The 21,035-nt window shown below is 42.1% G+C and overlaps 1 long non-coding RNA gene across 3 annotated transcripts in view; it reads right to left on the bottom strand.

Moving 5' to 3' along the window:
* The window catches only part of LOC106782997 (uncharacterized), a 112,615-nt gene that overhangs the window by 63,624 nt on the left and 27,956 nt on the right, over positions 1-21,035 (bottom strand). For 2 of the 3 annotated variants that reach the window (XR_011437574.1, XR_011437575.1), the window contains exons 3-5: positions 17,302-17,425; positions 1,185-1,287; positions 957-1,065 (exon numbers count right to left, since the gene is read on the bottom strand). This is a non-coding gene — a long non-coding RNA (uncharacterized lncRNA). The remainder of the gene's footprint in view (positions 1-956; positions 1,066-1,184; positions 1,288-17,301; positions 17,426-21,035) is intronic. The other variant, XR_011437573.1, reaches the window with a different exon arrangement.

Here is a 21,035-nt window from a genome sequence, read left to right as displayed (position 1 = left end):
TGCACCGACTGCATGCAAAAATGACTTCCTCAGCATCTTCCCCAGAGGACTGCCCTAAACATAGTCTTCTAAAGACCTCATATATTTTGTGGAATACGTGTGATTTCTTCCTTTTTACTTATCCTCCCTTTATATATCCTGCTGATTTAGAGATATTGTGGCATAAGTAGAAAGATGGCTGGTGGGCTTTGGAATCAAACAGGCCTAAATTCAAATTTGGACTCCACCAGTGCTCTGAGTCCTTAGGTAAGACTTAACCTTTCTGACATTCTGTTTCCTCATCTGAATAACAGATAGAAATATCTGCATCTACAGTGGAGTGCATGTCTCTCTCTATTATTGATATACATATTCATTATATATTCAATTCAATACATATATTCAATTTTTTCTAAAGCTAAAAATACTTAATAGAAAAAAAAAAAAACTAAGCCTCTTTCATGTCTCATTTTATACAGAAGGACACCAATAAGGAATTAAATTACTTGCTGAGAACTTCAGCACATCAGCAGCTTCAAAGCTCTAGCCCCGGGGATCTTCCCTGGTTTGCTCTGTAGTGGGGTCTTTGTGCAGCAAGGTCCAGGAACATATGAAGAGGGAGCTTCCCTTTCCTCTTCATTTAATTCTGAGAATGTGATCCTATCCTCCAGTTTCTACATCCAGTCTCAAGGCTCCAAAAGTTTACCCCCAGTATGCCACCCCTATGTCAGAGGAGGTTGAATAGGGCTTTTCCTGTTGCCCTGGAATAGGGACTATGGCTGCTGACTGAGGACAAAGAGGACCTAAATACAGCACACTCTCAAGTGAGCCACAAGAAAGGGCTTTCCAAAAATCTGGGGAACCAGCCCTACTGCTAGCACCACCACCCCAGCCGCCCTCCCCTCTACGTACACAAAACGCTTCCCAATGTAATCAGAGAAGGAAAGAGGAGATAGCTTGAATTGAGAGCTACCAACCTCGTGGGTCCTTGGTGAAAGATATTTCTAGAGGCTTGCTTCCTCATTCCTCATGAAGCCAAGAGATCGGCAGGGTTGCAAGATAATCACTTTTAGAGACTGAGAGTATCTGGAAAAGAAGAAACTGGCACTGCATCCTTGGGTGGATGCTCACTGAACTGTACAATCTGAAGTCTCCTACTGGGGTTGCCATCCAAGTGGAGCATAGTAAGATGTCTCCTGAAAGACCTTGATAGGCTTCTCCTAGAGTCTTGAAATATCCATGAAAGTAGAACTTGGTGCCTGCTGCTCTTCTGGAAATTTACGAAGGCAGAATCCTTGCTGAGTAGCCCTGGGAAGAAGATGGAGACAATCTATCAAAGGATTCACAAGAGGGCTCCAGTCATTCCTGCAGCTACTACACGGGACATGGAGTTAGAAGGAGGACCAGAATTGGGAGGGTGCTCAAGGGCGTTCAGGTGAAGGAAGGTGAATCCTCATTTACCCTGGGGCTACTCCTTCCCCAGAGGAATTGCTGAAGGCATGGATTACTGGTGGAGGCAAAAGAAGATAAAGCTATAGTGATCCTGAGCAATAGAGAGTCCAGAGGAAGATGAACAACATCCCAGGAATTTCAATCACATTGACTATACAGAGACTACCACGCAGCAGCAGAAAGATCCAGATAAAACCAGACCCAATAAAAGGACAACCAGAGATTCCTTCCCACCGCTGACTCAGGTCCATAAATCCAAGAACATCTTGCTTTTCCATCCCTTCTCCTTGCCCCCAATCCAGGAAGATTCCAATGGTTCTCAGTCAGAGCAGAATGGCCCCCCTAGGAGGTATTTGGAAAAGTGGGAGGGGTTAGTTGTCATAAAAACTGAAGGGTGCTATGAAATTTGTGTTGGGGACAGAAGGAGAGAAATGTCAAATATTCTGAAATGTACAGAACAGTTCTACCCTAAAAATTATCTCACCCGAAATGACAATAGCAGTCCCCATGGAGAAACATCCTGGTAGACCCAGAAGAGACAGGAGGCTGTGGTTTGGAAGAGGTGGGAGATTAGATTTAAATTGAGTCTGAGATTGACGCTTTAAACCAAAATGGACTGAAATTTTTATAACTGAGAGAGAGCAAAAAGTTATGGAATCTGCCAAAGATGTTAAAGAGTGGGAAATGGGAATTTCCCCAACTGAACACTGTAGAAATCAATAATTGGAAAAAGATACAAACATTTCGTGTTTATACCCCACTTAGTTAAAACTCCTCAGCCACCTCCTCCATAAAGGGGAGTAGGGTCATGGTTTTCAAACACGCCAAGGAAGGAAGGTCATGGAGAATGTTTCTGTCTGCCTTACTGACCACTGCAGATAAGCAGCTGCTGCTCACTCCGCTTGAAAACATTGCATCCTGTTTCCGCCAAGGGCCCTGCTGGAGCCCAGAGGCTGCGGTAGGGCTGTGGCTGTTGGATGGAAAGCTCATCGGAAGCCTAGTAGGAATGCCAGCCCCTGGGCACAGATGCTGTGCTCCTGCTAAGGGTAACAATGGGTAAGTAACAACGATGAGATGGTTTTTCCTCTCCCCCTGCCATAGCTTGATATCAGAGCCCACTGCCAAGCGACCCCAGAGGTCAGGGCAAGCTGGGCTGGGATGAGGAGGCCTGGGGAGCATGTGGCTCTGACACACATCAGAATTTGCTCCCAGCTTCCATCCTGACCCAGCTCAGAGCTGTTTCTGCTCACACAAAACATGTGACTCAAATCCCATCTTTCCTTAGGATTCTTCCTAATTCCCTTCCTCTCAGTCCTTTCATCCACATTTAGCAAAAACAAATAATTGGAAAGTGCCCCTATTAATACTACATCAAAAAATACCCTGCCTAATGAAAGATACTAGTTGGGACAGACCTTGGAGGACAATTTAGCCATGTGTATTAAATTTTTATGTGCTTACCCTCCAACCCAGCAATTCTAGGTATTTGTCCCATGGATGTGTCATTCATAGCTGTATCCCCAGTGCCTAGAGCCCTAAAAGGGTACCAGATATATAGTAAGTGCTCAATAAAAATGTGTTAAATGAGTAACTGAATCAATACTCAATTTTAAAAGATAAATTGGCAAGCAGGCCAACATATAAGTTATCATTTCACCTAGGTTTATAAAAAGCACAAATTATATTTTTCCTGCTGTTTAAAAAATTTGTAAACCTTTTCATTTCACAGCACATTATTAGAGGTACAGAAGTTGACATGTTATCTGTCCACGATCCCTCACTTACCTTACTTTATTCTATTGTGCTTTCATGTCCCTCGTGTCCCCACTTCCATTTCCTGCCCTGCTCTAATGTTTATAATAAATGTCCTTGCATCTGTATGCATTATTGAAAGATAAACAATGATTTTATGTATTTTTATTTTACATAAGTGGTATCACATATAAATCTCAATTTGATCTTTTCACGATGTTTTAAAGATCAATTCTATGTTAAACCATCGTACATCTAGTTCATTGAATTGTGAGTGCTGTACAGTATTCTATACTAGATATCCACTATGGTTTACTTATCCATTCCCATTGTGATGGACAAGTACCTTCCCGCTCCCTAATATCACAAATGATGTTGCAAAAATATATATATACATATATATATATATATATATATATATATTCACCTATGTGCTCCCTTATAGACCTATCAAGAGTCTCTGGGACATATGACTAGAAAAGGATTTGTGGGTAACAGAGAATGAGCCTCCTTCTCAGTTGGATTAAGGAGCACCAGATTGCTTTCCAGAACAACTGCACCAGCTCACACTCCCACCAGCAGCACAGGAGTGTTTCTCTTTCCTCACACGGAATTATTTCACCAACACTTGGAAATATCAAACCTTTTAATGTTTTGTTAATTTTGCCATTGTAAAGTGTATCTCATTGCTTAATTTGTGGTTCTGATTTCAATAAGATTGATGTCCTTTTGTATGTGATCTGCTTTTTCTTTCTGGAAGATTTGAGAAATTTTTATCTTTGTGTTTGAGGATCTTTATTGTCACATGTCTAATTGATGAGTGTCCTATTCTCAATAATCTTGAAAAATTAATAAGTGGCTGAGATTACCCACACATTTATAATGGTGAATAGATCTGAGAAGTCATTCGTCTTCTATTCAAACTGCCCACGTAGTGCCGAAATCCCTTGTACAAGATCTTTGTCCAGCATTAATCCAGTCTCTGCTTGAAATGTCCAGTTCCTCACTCTGAAAGAAATCCTATTATACTGATGGATACTTCAGCTTGCTGCTCCCATCTTTCTTATGTTAAGTTCAAATACTTGTCCTGGGTGCAGCTATTGACACACAGTAGGTCTCAATAAATAAGTGCTTCCTTCCTTCCCATTTGTTCTAGTTCCACTGTCTTGGGCTACAAAGCCTCATAGTAGCCCTTTAAATATCTGAAAACAGCCACATGTCTCTCTTAGTGCTCTCTTCCTCCAGCTTAATGTCTCCTGCCCACAACACACCTCACACATGAGATTTTTCAAACCACTCAACTTCCTGTTGGTTCTTTCAGCAAACACTCTGATTTGAAAGCCTCCTAGTACCCTTCAAAATGTGGTGACCAGAAAATGGACCCCCAGGTAAATTCTAATGAGAACAAAGCACAGTGGGTCTATGACCTCCTCTGATCTCCCCGTAACTCTACTGTGCACACTAAGACCACTCTCCCTTCTTAGTAGCAGCAGCCACCGGATGGCTCACTGAACATGAGGCCAGCTCAGTCCCCCAGGCCTTTTTCACATGAACGGTTGCTCATACCTGTGGAATTCATTTGGGGGACTGCTCAGATGGTTTAGAGCACAAACTGAAATCAAAATCTGTGGCTCAACCTGCCCTTCATGTGCTCTCCTCCAATTTAATTGACTTAACTCCTGATTTTTCTCCCTTCGCTCCTCCATTCAGCTGGTCTATGATTGATCAGACTTTAGAACAAAATAGACCAGGGTTCAGATCCCGCCTCTGCCTCTTCCTAACTCTGTGACCTTGGGAAAACTATTTATTCTCTCTGAACTTTTGTTGCTTTGATTGCCTTGGAGATAATAACCTTTCCTTCCTAGCAGTGTGAAGTGCTATAAAGGTTAAATGGGATCTATATCATGAAATGGCTGACACATTGAAACCCCTCAGGATGCTAGCTCCCTTCTCCTGACTCCTTGCCTTTTCTGCCTGGACCTCAAAAGGGAAAAGAAAGTGCCCACTTCTTCCCAGATCCACCCGTCTGCTTTTATATTTCCTCAACTCTGTGCTCTCTGGTACAAAACACATTAACTGATCTGAGATCGTGCAGGAAGAAGTCACAGAGGATCGAGGTGTTCCTCTTCCAGGTGACATTTACAGCTTCACAGAAGTTTCCCAGACTCTCAATGCCTTAATGCTTTGGGGATCAAAGTCAGAGTGTAGGGTGCAAAGTCGGGCAAAGGGGACTTTCCCCACTTCGGTGGTTTGATGTTGACACAGTGTGGCTGTGACACGCCTCAGTGGAAGATGGCCGAGATGGGGCGTCAGACTGAGGACCCATGCTAGACCAGTAGCCACCAGAGAGGTGAGCTTTGCAGGGTTCAGGGGAGCCCAGGGGCTTTCACACCAGACATTGTTGCCCAGAGCTCCGGCTACATAACTGCAATCACGTGAGGTTCCCCTGTGCCTTATCAGGAAGTGTTTCGGGGAAGATGAAGGTCTGTAGCAAATAGTCTTTGTGCTCCTTCCCCCTCCCTTCGGCCCACCGACTTCAGCACAGCTGTAGTGGGCAGTTTTGCGTGCAACGCCACATTCCAACTCAACCTCCTACCAAGTATCTCCAGCTTTCCTGCTCAGGAATGTTCTCTAAAACCAAGGAAGACTACCAGGCCTGCATGTAGCCATAGCCTAGAAGAGAAAGAGAATCAACATCCCAGGAGCAGCCTTCAACCAATGGGGTACAGAAGTCAGTGGATAAATGCCCCGAATTCCAACCCATTGGAAGAATTAGTCTGAGATGCTTGTACAGATTTCTTCTGAGCTCCAGTTGCCTACTGCAGCAGCGAGCTTAATAAATACCTTTATTGGATTTTCTTCCTTCCCTTTCTCATCCTCTCAACTTCCTCATTGTGCTTCCTGGGATTTTCTCCCCCAAACTACCTTCACCCTGGTTTGTGTCTCAGCTCTGCCCCTGGAGATAGTCAACCAAGGTTTTACATCAGCTAGAGAAATGGGACTTTTTGTTCCTGTTAATATGACACCACTTTATCTTCAGACTGACGTGGCCTGAGAGATATAGAAACTCCTTAAATGTTACCCAGGATCCTTGGTTATCGTGTAACCTCTCTTCTACTGCTAATAGAATTAATTGGTCTTTCTTCGGTGATTTCCAGCATCTCATATGTGTGTTTATTACTCACTTCTAACATTGCAACATACTTACTTCTCAAACATCTATCTCCTTCTAGATCATGAAAAGCTATGTCTGATTCAGTTTTGTATCTCTAGTGCCTAATCCAGCACCTGGTATATAGGATGTGTCCAATAAGTATTGGTGGTTGAATAAATTCTAAAAGATAGTGACGGGGCTTCCAGTTCAAGGTAATAGGCTAAGAATGCTTATTTCCTTTTCCTTCCTGGACTCTGTTAAAATGATAGAAAAAAAGTATTTAAATGATATAAACTCACAAGAACCAAAGAACAGTGCAGAGATTGTGAGCACTCAAGAGAGTTCAGCAAATTTCTGGAAGACAAAAAATACATGAAAGTCTGGAGATTGATGAAGGAGAGAAAAGAAGGTTTGGGATTGATGCTACAGCCAGGGTGCGAGCAATCTATGTGGCAGAATTCCAAGGAGACTCTGGATTCAGAGACGGCAGATATCAGGGGACGGAAGTGAGAAGTGCCACTGGAAGTAGGGTATAACTAAAGAGCTCTATGTAGAACAACTAACACATCCCCACTCTTCTCCCTCCCTTCACAAAGAACTGCCAATAGCTACACCCAGGCTAAAATCAGAACGTTCTCCTTCAAAGATATAGGACAAACTGTCAGAGAAGAAGTAAGTTGACTAGTGCAAGTATTAGTGCTCCAAAATAAAGGCCTCCCACATCTGGCACTGATACTCCACCCCTGTATTGGCTAGCTCTCCAGGGACTCACACTAAAGCAAAGCATGACAGTCAAGAAGCCATGCTAATAGGAAGGGAGCTCCCAGACAGCCTTTCTGTGCACATATTTGAGAAATATTAAAACAGACAGAGAAAAGGAGAGGGAAGGAGAGAAAGAAAGGGAGGGAGGGAGAAAGAAGAGGAGAGTGAGGGGGAAGGGGAGGAGGAGAGAAAACCCACAGCTGATGGAGAAGACCATTTTTTAAATGTTGACATATTTTCAGATTTTAGACAATATTGTATCCTTAAAATAAGGAACAAGATGTTATTTTTTTTTAAAAAAAAAAAGGTACAGAGAATTAATAGAAGCCAGGACCAATTGTATTGCAAAATATAATTGCCAATACAGAAAGTGCAATAGAAAAGTTGGTAGGTAAAGTTGAAGAAAACTCTCAGAAGATAGAGAAATAGAGACATACACACAATATACACGAAATATGAATATGAAAGAAAACATGAGATGGAGATCAAACTGGAAGGTCCACTATACAACTAATACAAGTTCCAGTGAAAGAGAACAGAGAATACAAAGAGGATATAAATATTAAAGAAATTACAGAAGAAAACCTTCCGTAAGTCAAAAAAACACAAGTCTTCAGATTGAAAAGGCGTACCATGTTCTGAGTAGGGTGAATAAAAAAAAGACTGACAACTAGACATATCCAATGCAAAATTTTAAAAGACTAAAGATAAATATACATATTTATATAAGATAAATGAATTTGTATATTTCTATAGAGATGTTTATTTATAAATATATTTTATATATGTAAATTTCTGAGAGAAGTCGCAGGTCCCCTATAAAGGAATGAGAATCAAACTAGTAGCAGATTTCTCATCAGCAGCACTGGATGCTAGAGAACAGCAGAGCAAAGCCTTCCAATTTCTGAGGGAGGATTATTGTCATCCTGGAATTTTATACCCCATCAAATAATAAATCAGGAAAGAAGAATAAAAACTATATTCAGTCATCCAACGATTCATGAAAGAAAAAAGCACCTTTTCTTAAGAAGCTATTTAAGGATATACTCCTGCAAAAGAAGGCAATAAAAAAGATACAAAGATTTTAATTTGCTTTCGAAGTTGAATATAAAGATATCACTCTATTGAGAGGAGAAGCAGCATGCATGAGGTCGATGGTGTAAATGAGCTAAGTCATTATCAACAGAAAACATTAAATTGGATAAATTAAGAGCTATTTCTATAAGCACATCTTCTAGGTTTATGGACAGACTCCCCAAAAGAACCCAAAACATACACTGTTGAAAGTGATCGCTTCTGGGGAGTGAGTATGGAGTATGCTTCCAGAGAGGAAAGTGGGGCCAGGAACTGACTTTTATTGTAAGCCCCTTGTTCTATTTTAGTTTTTAAGCATATACATCAATCACTTTGATACAACTATTTTTATTTTTAAATACTTTTGAGATTTAATAGTACCTGAAATTGTGAACACCATTTATCAATGCACTGATAAACGATTGAAGTCAAGTTAATAAATCATTCTGAGAATTAGATTGCCTCAGTTTTTTCATCTCTAAAATGGGGATATTAATGCCTACTTCCTGGGGATGTTAGGATAATGGATGCGTAGCACTTGGCATGATGCCTGCACAGCATCATTCTCCATGAACGGTGGCTATTGGTACTAGAGGACAGATGATATAGTTGTTGGTACTGATCCTGGCTTTGCCACTTACCACGAGCTGTGCAGGCCTGAGGAAGTCTCATTTTGTTCATCTGTAACTTAGGAATAATAGGACCCCTGACTCAATATAAGTTAAAACATACAAAATGCTTATCACAGTAGCTGTAGGAAGTACATATTTAATAAATGGTGGATATTATTATTATTAAATAAATCTGTACTGTGATTATTTTATTTTGATAGTGTCCCTCATTAGACATGTCTAAATGACAGGGCGTATCCAGGTTCATCCAAATCCACCGGAAAGTGCCTTCTCTGTTGATTCCTTACATTCTGTACACTTTACTCTGCTTCTTAGAATAATCACCAAACTTAATATTCTGTTTATCAGTGTTTCCCATCCCCAAATGAACAACAAGCCAAAAAGAAAACCAAATAAATTCTCTTCTGTGTGCTCCTGTGGGCCCAAGGTGTGAGGAAGAAGAGGAGGAAGGCGGAAGAAGAGAACCTACGCCACAACTTCTGCTTTGAAGGATGGAAATGGGGACGGTATCAGACGAAAAGTGATTAAAAACACGCACTGCTGTTTAATGGGAAATATTGCTGTAGCACTTGTGAAACAAGATATTTCATAAAGAATGCCATAGAATCTATTATTGAAAGAATCCATGATAACGTGCAACAAAAATTAGTGGACATTTTTCCTTAGCTTTTGAGCAGGATTTTTTCTGAATGTGAAAGATTTATCTTCTGTCAGGAAGGCACACAAGTGATCACCAACCAGAGGCAGGAGGAAGGGGCAGACATTTCATGTGTGCTCTGTGCCAGACACATACGTTTAATGCTTACAACAAACCGTTGATGGACGTATGTTTGACCAATCAGGTAAATGAAGCTCAGAGACATCAAATTACTTGCCCAAGTTCATGTAGCTGATAAAGGGTAGAGCAGAGATTTGAATCCATGACTCCGGAGTCTATACTCTTTCCACCAGACCTCCCAGGATGTCAACCAGACCTCTGCCACCTCCCAGGGTGCCCTGGTCGGGGAATCTGGAGACAAGGGTTAAATTCCTGACTTGACCACCAAGTAATTTAGTCCAATTTACGCTTTTAAGTGTTTTACTGACTCCACTCAAAATATAACTGTACTTTGCATAGCATCATAAGAACACAGAAAGAATGAACTCGTGTTTATAAAGTACTATATAAAGCTTAAATATACTTTTATTTTTAAAATATTCTTATGTACAGATAAAAATTATACTCTCAAAAAGGCATTCTAGGACCCCAAACTAAGATTAGATTTCAATGTCTCCATTTCTTAACTAACCAGACACCAAATAATGTCTTTCCAAATAGCATAGATAATGTTTTCTTGGAGGCTAGAAAATAAATGTCAATACTTGTGGTAGTTTCCGAGAATTTAAAAGTGCTAGCCCCAGAATAAATATATATTGGAGGAGAGGTAATATAACCCAGGCCAATAAATATTCACCAAAAATTCTCACATAGAAAACATGTGGGAATCTAAATGTGTTGATTCAAAAGAAAAGAAAGTAACTTGATGCTAAGATTGAGCTGCGATAGGACTTTAACTCAGGGCTCTCCTGGCTGCCTGTGATGGTACTGTCCACCATAACCCGAAAACTCAGGGCCAGGCAGAAGACTCATATGCTCCTAGTGGGATGGAAATGCACTCCCCATGTCGGAAATGGCCTTCCTTTCACTACCATGATAAATTGGAGAGTGGTTGCATTAATATGGATACTACAACCATAGTAATTTCATTTTCTATTCCTAGAAACATTAAATATACCCAGAAACTACAGTTAATCCGTATCTTCTCACCAAAATGAGGCAGCACCAAACCATCACTAGACATATTGTTCTAAAGATCATAAGTGTTGATAATCCAAGCCTAAAACTTTCCAAATCCACCAAGTGCTGATTCACACTTCCTCCTTGCTTCAACAAAGACTACCTGCAGTGTATGCTAGGTACTTGCCACAGTCCTTATTTTCTGACCCCAAGTGTGATGATTAATTTTATGTGTCAATTTAGCTAGGTCACGATACCCAGATATTTGGTCAAACATTATTCTAGATGTTTCCGTGAAGACATTTTTTAAATGAGATTAGCATTTAAATCAGTAGACTTTAGATAAGGCAGATTACCCTCCATAACCTGGGTGGGCCTCATCCAATCAGTTGAAGGCCTTAATCGAAAAAGACTGACCTCCTGGAAGAAGAGGGAATCTGCCAGCAGACCACCTTTGGACCCAAACTGCAGCTCTTCCCTGGGTCTCCAGCCTGCCAGCCTATCCTGTAGATTTTGGACTTGCCAAGACTCCATAATCATGTGAGCCAATTCCTTAAAATAAGTCTAGATGGGTAAATAGGTTAATAGATGATATAGATAGATAGATAGATAGACAGATAGATAGATAGTAGGTAGGTAGATAGATAGATAGATAGATAGTAGATAGTAGGTAGGTAGATAGATAGATAGATAGTAGGTAGGTAGGTAGGTAGATAGTAGATAGATAGTAGGTAGGTAGATAGATAGATAGTAGATACTAGTAGGTAGGTAGATAGATAGATAGTAGATAGATAGATAGATAGTAGACAGATGATAGATAGATAAACATACATCCTATTGGTTCTGTTTCTCTGAAGAACCTGACTAACACACCTAGTTATAATCACAGAACTGACAATGACACCAAAAGGGCATGAAGAGCATTTGCAAAGCTGCATGTGGGTCATCTTCCAACAACCACAAGATTTGGCCACAGGTATCTCAAATGCAACGGGTCCCAAACCAAGAGGCGAGGGTTGAAATTCTAACTGGGTCACTCGTTAGCTATGTGACTTCAGGATGTTACCTAACCTTCCTGTGCTTCATTGTACTCATCTGTCAAAGAATAGTGCTTTCTGCACGAGGTCAACATAAGGATAAATTAAGTTACTGCACATGAAACATTTAGCAGCACACCTGGCATAGAATAAGGGCTCATTAGGTGTTGTCATGATGTTCCCTCAACCGCTCCTGCTCCTGCTTTCCCTTGTACTCCCACCTGGGGTAGGAGCACTCCAGCAATACACACACAATACCTAAAAACCTCACCTTATCTTCACCTTCTCCCGTTCTTTCACCCACCCACCCCCCACCCTCAGAACCTATTGATTCCCCAGGATCTTTTCTACCTGTGTTTTATTTACTCGTTCATTCTACAAACATTTACTGACCATTATTTCCGGGGCTGACACTGGGTTTGGAAGTGTTGTGAATACAAAAATAAGTGAACAAAGGCTGAATACTGTACAGAGGAGGGACTTTGCGTTCCCATTGCCCCTGCCTGTGGCCATTCTCAGCCCTTTCCCTTGGATTATTGATGGAGCATCCGAAGCAGTTTTCCAGTCTCTCTCCCTGTAATCCATCCTTCATCATGACCCTTCCCAAAACTCAGGGCAGGTTGTTTCTCTTGGCCTCTAGAATAAAGTCCACAATTGTCCCCAAGCAATCTTTATTTCATCATCACCCAATATTATTATCCACAGTGGGCTTTCCGATCACTGCCTCAGAACACAGTACTCCTAGGCACTCTGTGACCCTACTCCTGCAGCGGGTCCCTCACTCTGATCACCTGCCCAATGCCTTCCTTGACCTTCCCAGTCAGAAGCAACAGATCTTCCCTCCCACAGCTCTTGTCCTTGAGTTTGACATTCCAGCTGTTGTTGTTTATGTAGCTGAGCCCCGGCTTCAGCCCAGGCTGTCTTCACTCCAGGATCCAGACAGGGCCTGGGCAAGTCTGGAAGGCCCCTGAGATGGGTCTGCCAAGGTTCTATTGCACGAGGGTCCGAGGAGCCTCCTGGGAAATGAACTCATCCTGAGGGAAAAGAGGGCCAAGTCACACAAACATGTGCCAAGGTCAGCCAGTGTCCGAGGGAGGGATAATTTTGAGTACAGCGGGGTGTCTGCCACTCAGCTTTCCTTGGCCAAATTCTCAGGGATGCATTCCTGAGTTATGTAGTCATCCATTTGCATTCAACAAACATTTAGTGAGTGCCTACCCTGGGTCAGGCTCCATCCTGGGCACTGGGGATACATGAGTGAGAAAGACAGACTCATTCCCGGACCTCAAGAGCTTAACTTAAAGCTTAGTGGGAGTTCTGACGAGAGGGGAGCTGCAATCTAAAGAATGGGCATTTTTATTCGTTTTCTTTGCTTATGTTTTATATAATTTTAATTTTTACATTTGTAATTTGAATGCCTGTGTGACTAGGAGAACAGAAGTCAACTCTGCTCCGGGATCCGTATGTGAGAGTGTAACAGGGTTAGGGTAATCACACCTTTTGATGTGAAAGTTAGGGAAGGCTGAGCTGAGAAATGGCTCCATGGTGTGAGCATGGAGCTGGACCTGCCAGAGCAGAAACAGGAGATGGCATCATCATCCGCAGCACCCAGTATCTGGGATGACCAGCAACCCACCTCTGTAGAGGAGCAGGGGAATGGTGGATGCCAAGGGGGGCCGGAGAGGCAGTACTGGGAAGGGATGTGCCCAGAAGTCCTGCAATTCTCTCTGTGTTAGACTCTATTTCTGCCTCCAGAGAATGTCAGGGAAACCAGCACTTCTTTCTTTTCTCGCCCACTAATTTGTCATTTTTGTAAGGGCAGGCACTGTGTCTTATTGTTTGGAGAATCAAACCAGTAGTTACTGATTTTTGGCTAGTTAGCCAAAAACAGGCATAGAACTAAGTTTTGTTGAATTAGAGTGAATATGAAGATAGATCGATTTACTTTCATTTAAGTAAAATAGCCAGAGTATACAGACGCATACAGGGAAAAAATGTAAGAATACTTATAGTTAAGTGGCTTCTTCCACCCCTTATCCTACAGAGCCATTTTGCACTCATTCTTCATTCCACGTTGGAAGCTCAAGTCAGGATTAAAATAGAGTTACTTTGTTGCCGGTCATTTTATATTAGTTCTTCGTTGTTATTATAAGGATAATACATTCTTTTATTCACTAGAATAAAAGTCTAGTGAAGGATGGAAAGGAGAAAGTGAAAGTGAATGCCACCCCAACACAGCGTGGGATGCTCAATGGTGGCATTGGATAGAATTGCATCATTTGGAATTTCCAGAACAACCTTTCTTCTCCTAATTCATTTCCCCATCACCTGAGACAGAGACGGAAACAGAAACAAAGTGAAAAGGGGACTTCTTCATAGTCACACCAGCCAGTTGCCTTCAAACATCCAGACTAGTGTAAGACCCAGCCTCATTTCCAGACAAAAGAATTCAAACACTGTGGGCTCAGCAACCGATGTTTTGGCCCTTCTGAAGTTGCTCATCACAAATTCCAGCCATAAGCTGCTGGAATCTGTCAGTGAGAGGCAAGGTGATAGCAAGAGCCAAGCCAGTCAGCAGGGGCTCCAAGTTCATTTTGCATTTGTTCTTTTCTGGGGAAGCAGAAGAGAAAAGTTTTCATTATAAAGATGGAGTATGTCTGTTTTTATTCATTGTCTGTTCATACGACAATAGAGGAAAAGGGTGCCGTGAAAACAGAACAAGGAGACTGAAACGCTGGGTCTGCTTCACTGCTCAGCAGCTGGGTGACCTACAGCAAATCATGGAACTCTCTGAGCTGCGGTTTTCTCTTCAGCAAAAAAGAAGCAAGAATTCCTACCCCGCCTAGCTTGTGAGGCTCTTAGAAAGATAGAGTTTCTATTTTTGAAAATTCTAAAGAGTGATAGAAATGGAAGGTATGAAGCCTGTATCACTCTGCAATATTATACCCAAGGGTCTCAGACCTTTTTTCCCTGTATTTTCCCCTAAAGGCTCCCCAACATGCTCCACCCTAAACTTAACCCCCACTGCTTCCTACTGTCACAGCACCCTCCCTCTGGCACGATTCTCTTATTTCTGGAAAATGCACCCAATACCCAAGGATCACTCAGCACAGAGTCAAGAGCTGACTGTCAGCAAGAAAGAAAGGCAGACCAAAGAAATGAAGGCCACGTTAAAGGAAAGCATTTTGCTTTCATGCCTCTGCCTACAAGGTCCACATGAAAGTGAGTATAACATAGAAAACTCTGGCTGCTAGAGCTCCCGTGGTGGAGGCTGTAGGATACTTGCTGGTGGAACACAGAGTACAGAGGGCAAGTTGTCCCAAGAAAAATCCAGGTGGGTATAATGCACTGGCCCTAGAGCCATACTACAGGATCTTTGATAGCTGTGTGACCTTGAGCAAATGAGTCCTTCTGTGCCTCAGTTTCCTCATCCACAAAGAAAGACTATAACAATGGCACCTACTCCATAGGCTTTTGTGAGGATTCAATGAATGAACATGGATAGGGTACTTAGCAATGTAGCTGGAGCAAGTAAGTGATATGTGAGTATTGGTGGTGATGATGGTGATGGCGGTGATGGTGGTGATGATGGTGATGACGGTGACGGTGGTGGTGGTGGTGGTGATAATAGTGGTGATGGTGATGGTGGTTTTGATTACGCCTTCCACTGCTTCCACACAAAGCTAAGAGACAGAACAGAGGAGAGAAAGAAGTGCCCTAAGAAGAGGCAGCAAGCCTCTGCTTTCCACAGAGGGTACACTGAGGGAACCCAGGTGTCTTAGTCCGTTCAGGCTGCCATAACAACATACCATAGACTGGGTGACTCAAACAACAAACATTTATTTCTCACTGTTATGGAGGCTGGAAGTCCAAGATTAAGGCTCTAGGAGATCAGGCGTCTGGTGAAGGCCTATTTCCTGGTTCGCAAACGGCCAACACCTCCATGTGTTCTCACATGAGGGAAGGGGCGAGAGAACTCTCCCAACTCTCTTTTATAACGTCACTAATAACCTTCTAAAGGCTCCACCTCCTAATACCATCATATTGGGGGTTAGGATTTCAACATACGAATTGGGCAGGCGGGGCAGGGGGGTGGGTGGACGACACACAAACATTCACTATTGCACCAGGCTTCTTCGAGGTCAGGCCATGCAGAGGTCTTACAACAGCAAATTAGAAACAATAAGAGCCCAGGTTATAGAAATAGGGCCATCATTAGACTGTGAACTTTCCACAACTTCATTCAGACAGACTGAAACGTCTAGCAATTTCTATTAAAACTCTGATAAAAGGAAGAGCCCATTCCAGTGCTCACATGCATGGGGTGCAGAGGAGTACGACACAGAGAAGCCCCTCTGGGACAATGCAAAGCCAGGGCCAAGAAAGGAAATGAGCCAAGGCACATGGAGCCAGGGCAGAATGGTTCCCCTGGCCTCTCTCCACTGAAGGGGTGCCTGCGTTCACGGTGAGGAGAGATGGTTAACACCTGACCCATATCCTTCATGTGTTTAATATTGGGCTTTTGTTTTATTAAGACATTTGCTTAGGCTAACTCTTTAATAAAGTGTTTATAGCTCATCCCATAGATTGGGTTCAGGAATGAAGTATTTTATTTCATTCACTCAGCAGCTATTTATGGATTGCTACAGAATTCCACAGCCTGTGCTCAGGAATGAGAGTCCAGAGCTCACAGCTTAGTGGGAGAGATAGAACGGTAAACAACTGTTACACTGTGGACTCCAGTCCGACATGAGTAACAAGAATGCAGGGCCAGGGAAGCACTGGAAAAGTTAGAAGGGCAGATTGAAGGGCCTTGAAGCCTTGTGAGGAGTTTGGACTTTATTTTGAGGGCAATGGGAGCCACTGAAGGATATACCAAGGTAAATGCTCTGCCAGTATTGTCACAAATGCTCACACTGATGAACCCCACATATCTCATCCAGATTCTGAAAACCCAGAATGAACTGAATTAAAACCTCCCCTAGCAAAATCACGACCACCCAGGGATTATTCCTTTGGGCAGTAGCTCTAATTTATATTATATTCCCCCAGCAGCAGTACAGAACTAGGCAATGGCTTCCCTGAGGTCTCAGGAAGAGGCACAACTTCACTCAGATGGACTGAAACCCAGGAGTCCTCTCTTTTTTAAAAAACAGGAATTATATTTAGGCAAGCAATGCTTCCATGTACTGTGAGGTTCCCAAGATTAGCATAAGATCAGAGATGCCCAAGGCCAGAGCTTTGCCCGTTGGCTACTAAAATTCTAAAGGCAAAAGGAAGGAATTTGAGTCATTTTAGAGGTAAAAATAGAGTACGCTGGATGGAGGCCAGGCACCATTGTAATAATCAAGACACTGCTTGTTCTATGTTTGAGGAATAATGTCAAAATTCACACCAGAAATGTTTACCTTATTTACTAAAACCCCATGAGAAACCTTTCTCAGTGGCAGCTGCAGAGTTTCTATAAAGGAGTGACTTAGGGCCAATAACCTGCTTGGAGGAGATTCGTCCCAAAGCCACATTTGCGTCACTAGTACACTGCTTTAATTCAGGTTGTATGATCATTTGTAATGGCTTGGAGATTAAAGAGAGGGGGTTAAAATACTCCTAAATTGCCCTTCTGTCATGCCAATGCTATCTAACAACAAATGTGGTGTACTTCACGGAGGGTAATTCACTTACGAGGCTGATAAATACCACTGATGGGAAATGAAGGCCCAGCTCCTAGAAGGAAATGTGACTATAATACCTAAGTCGTTTTGTCCACTCATGTCTTCTTCCCATTCTACAGGGACAATCTCTGCACCTAGGAATGAAGCGAAAGCATAACTGTCGTTACCCGTGGGCATGACATTTAGTCTGAACTAAATGTGACGTATAATTTGAGGAGCACTGGGAGATCTCACTCCATTTCTCTCCACCCTCCAAGCCCTGCCTGGTGCAGAAAATTCCCACAGTTTTTACTTTTTTGAGTGAAGACATTAAAAGCTACTACGAAAATGCACATTTTATCTGGGAGGGGTAGCACACTGAGTCATTAATAATAACAATTACTCGAATGACTTCATCTGGTCATCCGGCCAGTTACTGGGTAGTTTCCAGGGTAATAGTAAAGATGCCTTTAGATCCTGGAGAGAAGGCCAGAAGACGTTTGTCTGAAAGACAGACGCTGGGTGTGGGCCCAGGAAGACGCCAAAAAGAACCTTACGGCTTCCCCATTTTGCTGGGACTGGCCTGGCCTCATTGTTTGAGTGGTTTGGGGTGAGATCATGAGAATTATTCTGGCTAGAGCTGATTGCTTTATTGTAAACTTCAGGCTGTGAGAAGAGACTGGATGGAGTGCCTGGGTTACACATTGATCAACTGTGCAAATGTATATGTTTCACTTAAAATCTTAGAGCCTCACTTTCTCATAAAAAGTGAGAATAATAATATAGGCCTACTAACCTCAGAGAGCACTGTGAAAATCAAGTAAATTAATGAATGTAGGAATGCTTTGCAAATAAAAGAGGGTTATTCAAAGGACATGTTTAATCCAGCAATCACGTTCCTTGGTATTTACCCAAAAGAGCTGAAAACTTATGTTCACACGAAGATCTGCCTGCAAATTGGCAATTATGAAATTGCCAATATGTACAAGCAACAAAGATGTCCTTCAATAAGTGAATGGGTAAACAAAATGTGGTACATCCATACAGTGGAATATTATTCAGCAATAAAAAGGAATGAGCTATCAAGCCATGTAAGGGCATGGAGGAAACTTACATGCATATTACTAAGTGAAAGAAGCCAGTCTGAAAAGACTAAATACTGTACTATTCCAATTAAATGACCTTCTGGAAAAGGCAAAACTATGGAGACAGTATGATCAGTGGTTGTTAGGGATCTGGAAGGAGGAGAGGAAGAACAGATGGAGCACAGGGGATTTTTAGGGCAGTGAAGCTATTCTGCATGATACTGGAATAGTTGATACACGTCATTATCCATTTGTCAAAGCCCATAGGACACGAAGAATGAACTTGACACCAAAGCCCATGCTCATTATGCTGTGCTGCCAGCAAACTTTTTCACGAGGTGTTTGAATGGCTTGTTTGTATCTTTTTGCTTTTCTTTAGTTTCTAAATTTCCTAAAAGTGGGATTATCTTTCTAATTAAAAACAGACAAAATAAATTTTATTTTTTTAAAGAAGGAATGAGTGCCCATATACAAACAAAATGTTTTGCTTTTTCCTAAAATGGATGTTAGAATGGCACAGCAGAGGTTGAAAGAAGATCCAGTGTAAGTGAGCTGACAACTGAGTGGGATTAGAATTCTCAGCTTTCTTCATTCACCTTTCAACAAAGTCCCATTGCTAGAAACACTGTGAGTAAGTAGGACTTAACATTTAGTGGGTCATGACTCCTCTGAGAATCTGTTGAAAGCCACGGACCCTCTTCCCTGGACAATGTGATAAGCATGTGCATGCACCCGCAAACAAGCATACATTTTGCACACAATTTCAGAAGACGGACAAATGCAACCATGCCTATGAATGTGTGCCAGGTACAGAGCCGCTGATATAAGGTAACATAAGAAGTCATATTTTGTCTGATTTGTTGAAGCTCAGTGACATCTCTGGCATCATTGTCTACACAATAAACCATAGATGGCAGCGTTGTTTCCCAAGATGTCTTACTGTCAGTAGGGACGTGCTCTGAGGTCTTTGTTGGTGGGACGATGGATTTCAGCAGCTTCATCTGCATTCTTGACTGATTCCCTTATAAGTGATTGGGGATGATGCAGAGGACAACTAACAGGCTACGTGGATATGAACGCATGAGGAAAATCACGAAAACAACACAAGGGTAACTCCCAGGAGTGTATCCCTTTACACTTAGAAAGCATTTTCATACCTTCGATCTCAGTTGAACTTCCACAGCCCTATGAAGAGAGAATCATTGGCCCTATCTTACATATAACCCAGACCTCTACTCTCAACTTCATCTGCAAGAGCTGACTATATTTTGGCCAAACCCCAAGCCTAATACAAAGTCAACCCCTTCACCACGCCAATGAGAAATCCAATTGATTTAATTAAGCATATCATAATCTTTCCAGGATTAAGATTCATGGAGCCCCTGGAAGTGTCATCTCACATAGTACATAGCTCCTCAAAATTCCAGTAAGACTTCTCCCAAGTCTCTTCTCCTCTTCCACTCCCCAGATCCTCCCCACAATCCTCCTTTCCCTTCTGTATTACACATCGCAGCTTCCTTCTTTCCCATGAATAAGGGGCTTATTAAAGCATCTTATCAACAAAGCTAATGCATTAGACATTTGCAGGGTGTTTTATTTGTTTTATTTTGTTTCCTTATCTTGCCATCCAGCACCCACTTCCTTTTCTAGTGGTAATAGCTCTCATTTTTCTTTGGAGAGCCATTCCTCCCCAGTTCCCAGTCCATGTGGTCCCAGAAGAGCTAGCACCACAATCATATGACTCCAGCCAAGCCAATCAGAGCCTCACATTCTCCTGGTCAGTGATTGGCTTGGGAACAGATGAGTGACTCCTCAGACACAAGGAAGCCCTATGAGACTTTTGCTGAAGATTCTGGAAGATAGGATTTTATCCGGTTAGATATGAAGCTGAGAGAACATGAAATCTAGAGCTTCTGCCACCATCTTGCAATAAATGGAGCCTAAAACAAAGGTACACACTAAAGATAGATGAAGGGTGGCATGAAACCAAGTTTTGATGATATAATTTGGGCCTGATGTCAGCAACGTCTGAAGCCAACCGTAGTGAACTGAATAGTGGCCACAAAGATATATCCACACTATTCCCTGGAACACGTAAATGTTACCTTATTTGGCAAAAAGTGGATATTATCTTATGTGGCACAAAATATGAGTAAGTTAAGAATCTTGCAAGGAGGAGCTTATCCAGGATTATCCAGCCCTAAATGCAATCACATGCATCCCTACAAGAGAGAGGGAGATTAATGCAGACAGAAGAAGAGAAAGCAGACACACAGAGGAGAAGCTGATACGAAGATGAAGGCAGAGATTATAGTGACACGGCCATAATCTCTCCAATTGTGGTTCTAATCATGATTCCTAGGAACACCAAGGAATGCCATGTAGCCACCAGAAGCTAGAAGAGTCCTGTTTCCCCAGAGCCTCTAGGAGGAACGCAGCCTTGCCAACACCTTGATTTCGTACTTCTGGCCTCCAGAACAGTGAGATAATAAATTTCTGTGATTTTAAGCCACCAGGATTGCAGGAATTAGAAAACTAATGTACTAGCCTTATCCCTGGGACTTTTCATTTACTGAGCCAATAAACTCCCCTTTTTTCTTAGGCCATTTTAAGTTGAGCTTTTTCGTCACTTGCGGCAGGAAGACTTATAAATGACACAGCCGATCTGTCCTTAAAAATG

Source organism: Equus caballus, chromosome 3 (genome assembly GCF_041296265.1).
Source record: "Equus caballus isolate H_3958 breed thoroughbred chromosome 3, TB-T2T, whole genome shotgun sequence".
Taxonomy (NCBI): domain Eukaryota; kingdom Metazoa; phylum Chordata; class Mammalia; order Perissodactyla; family Equidae; genus Equus; species Equus caballus.
Note: the sequence above shows the minus strand (reverse complement) of the source record. Positions and strands in the feature narration are given on the sequence as shown.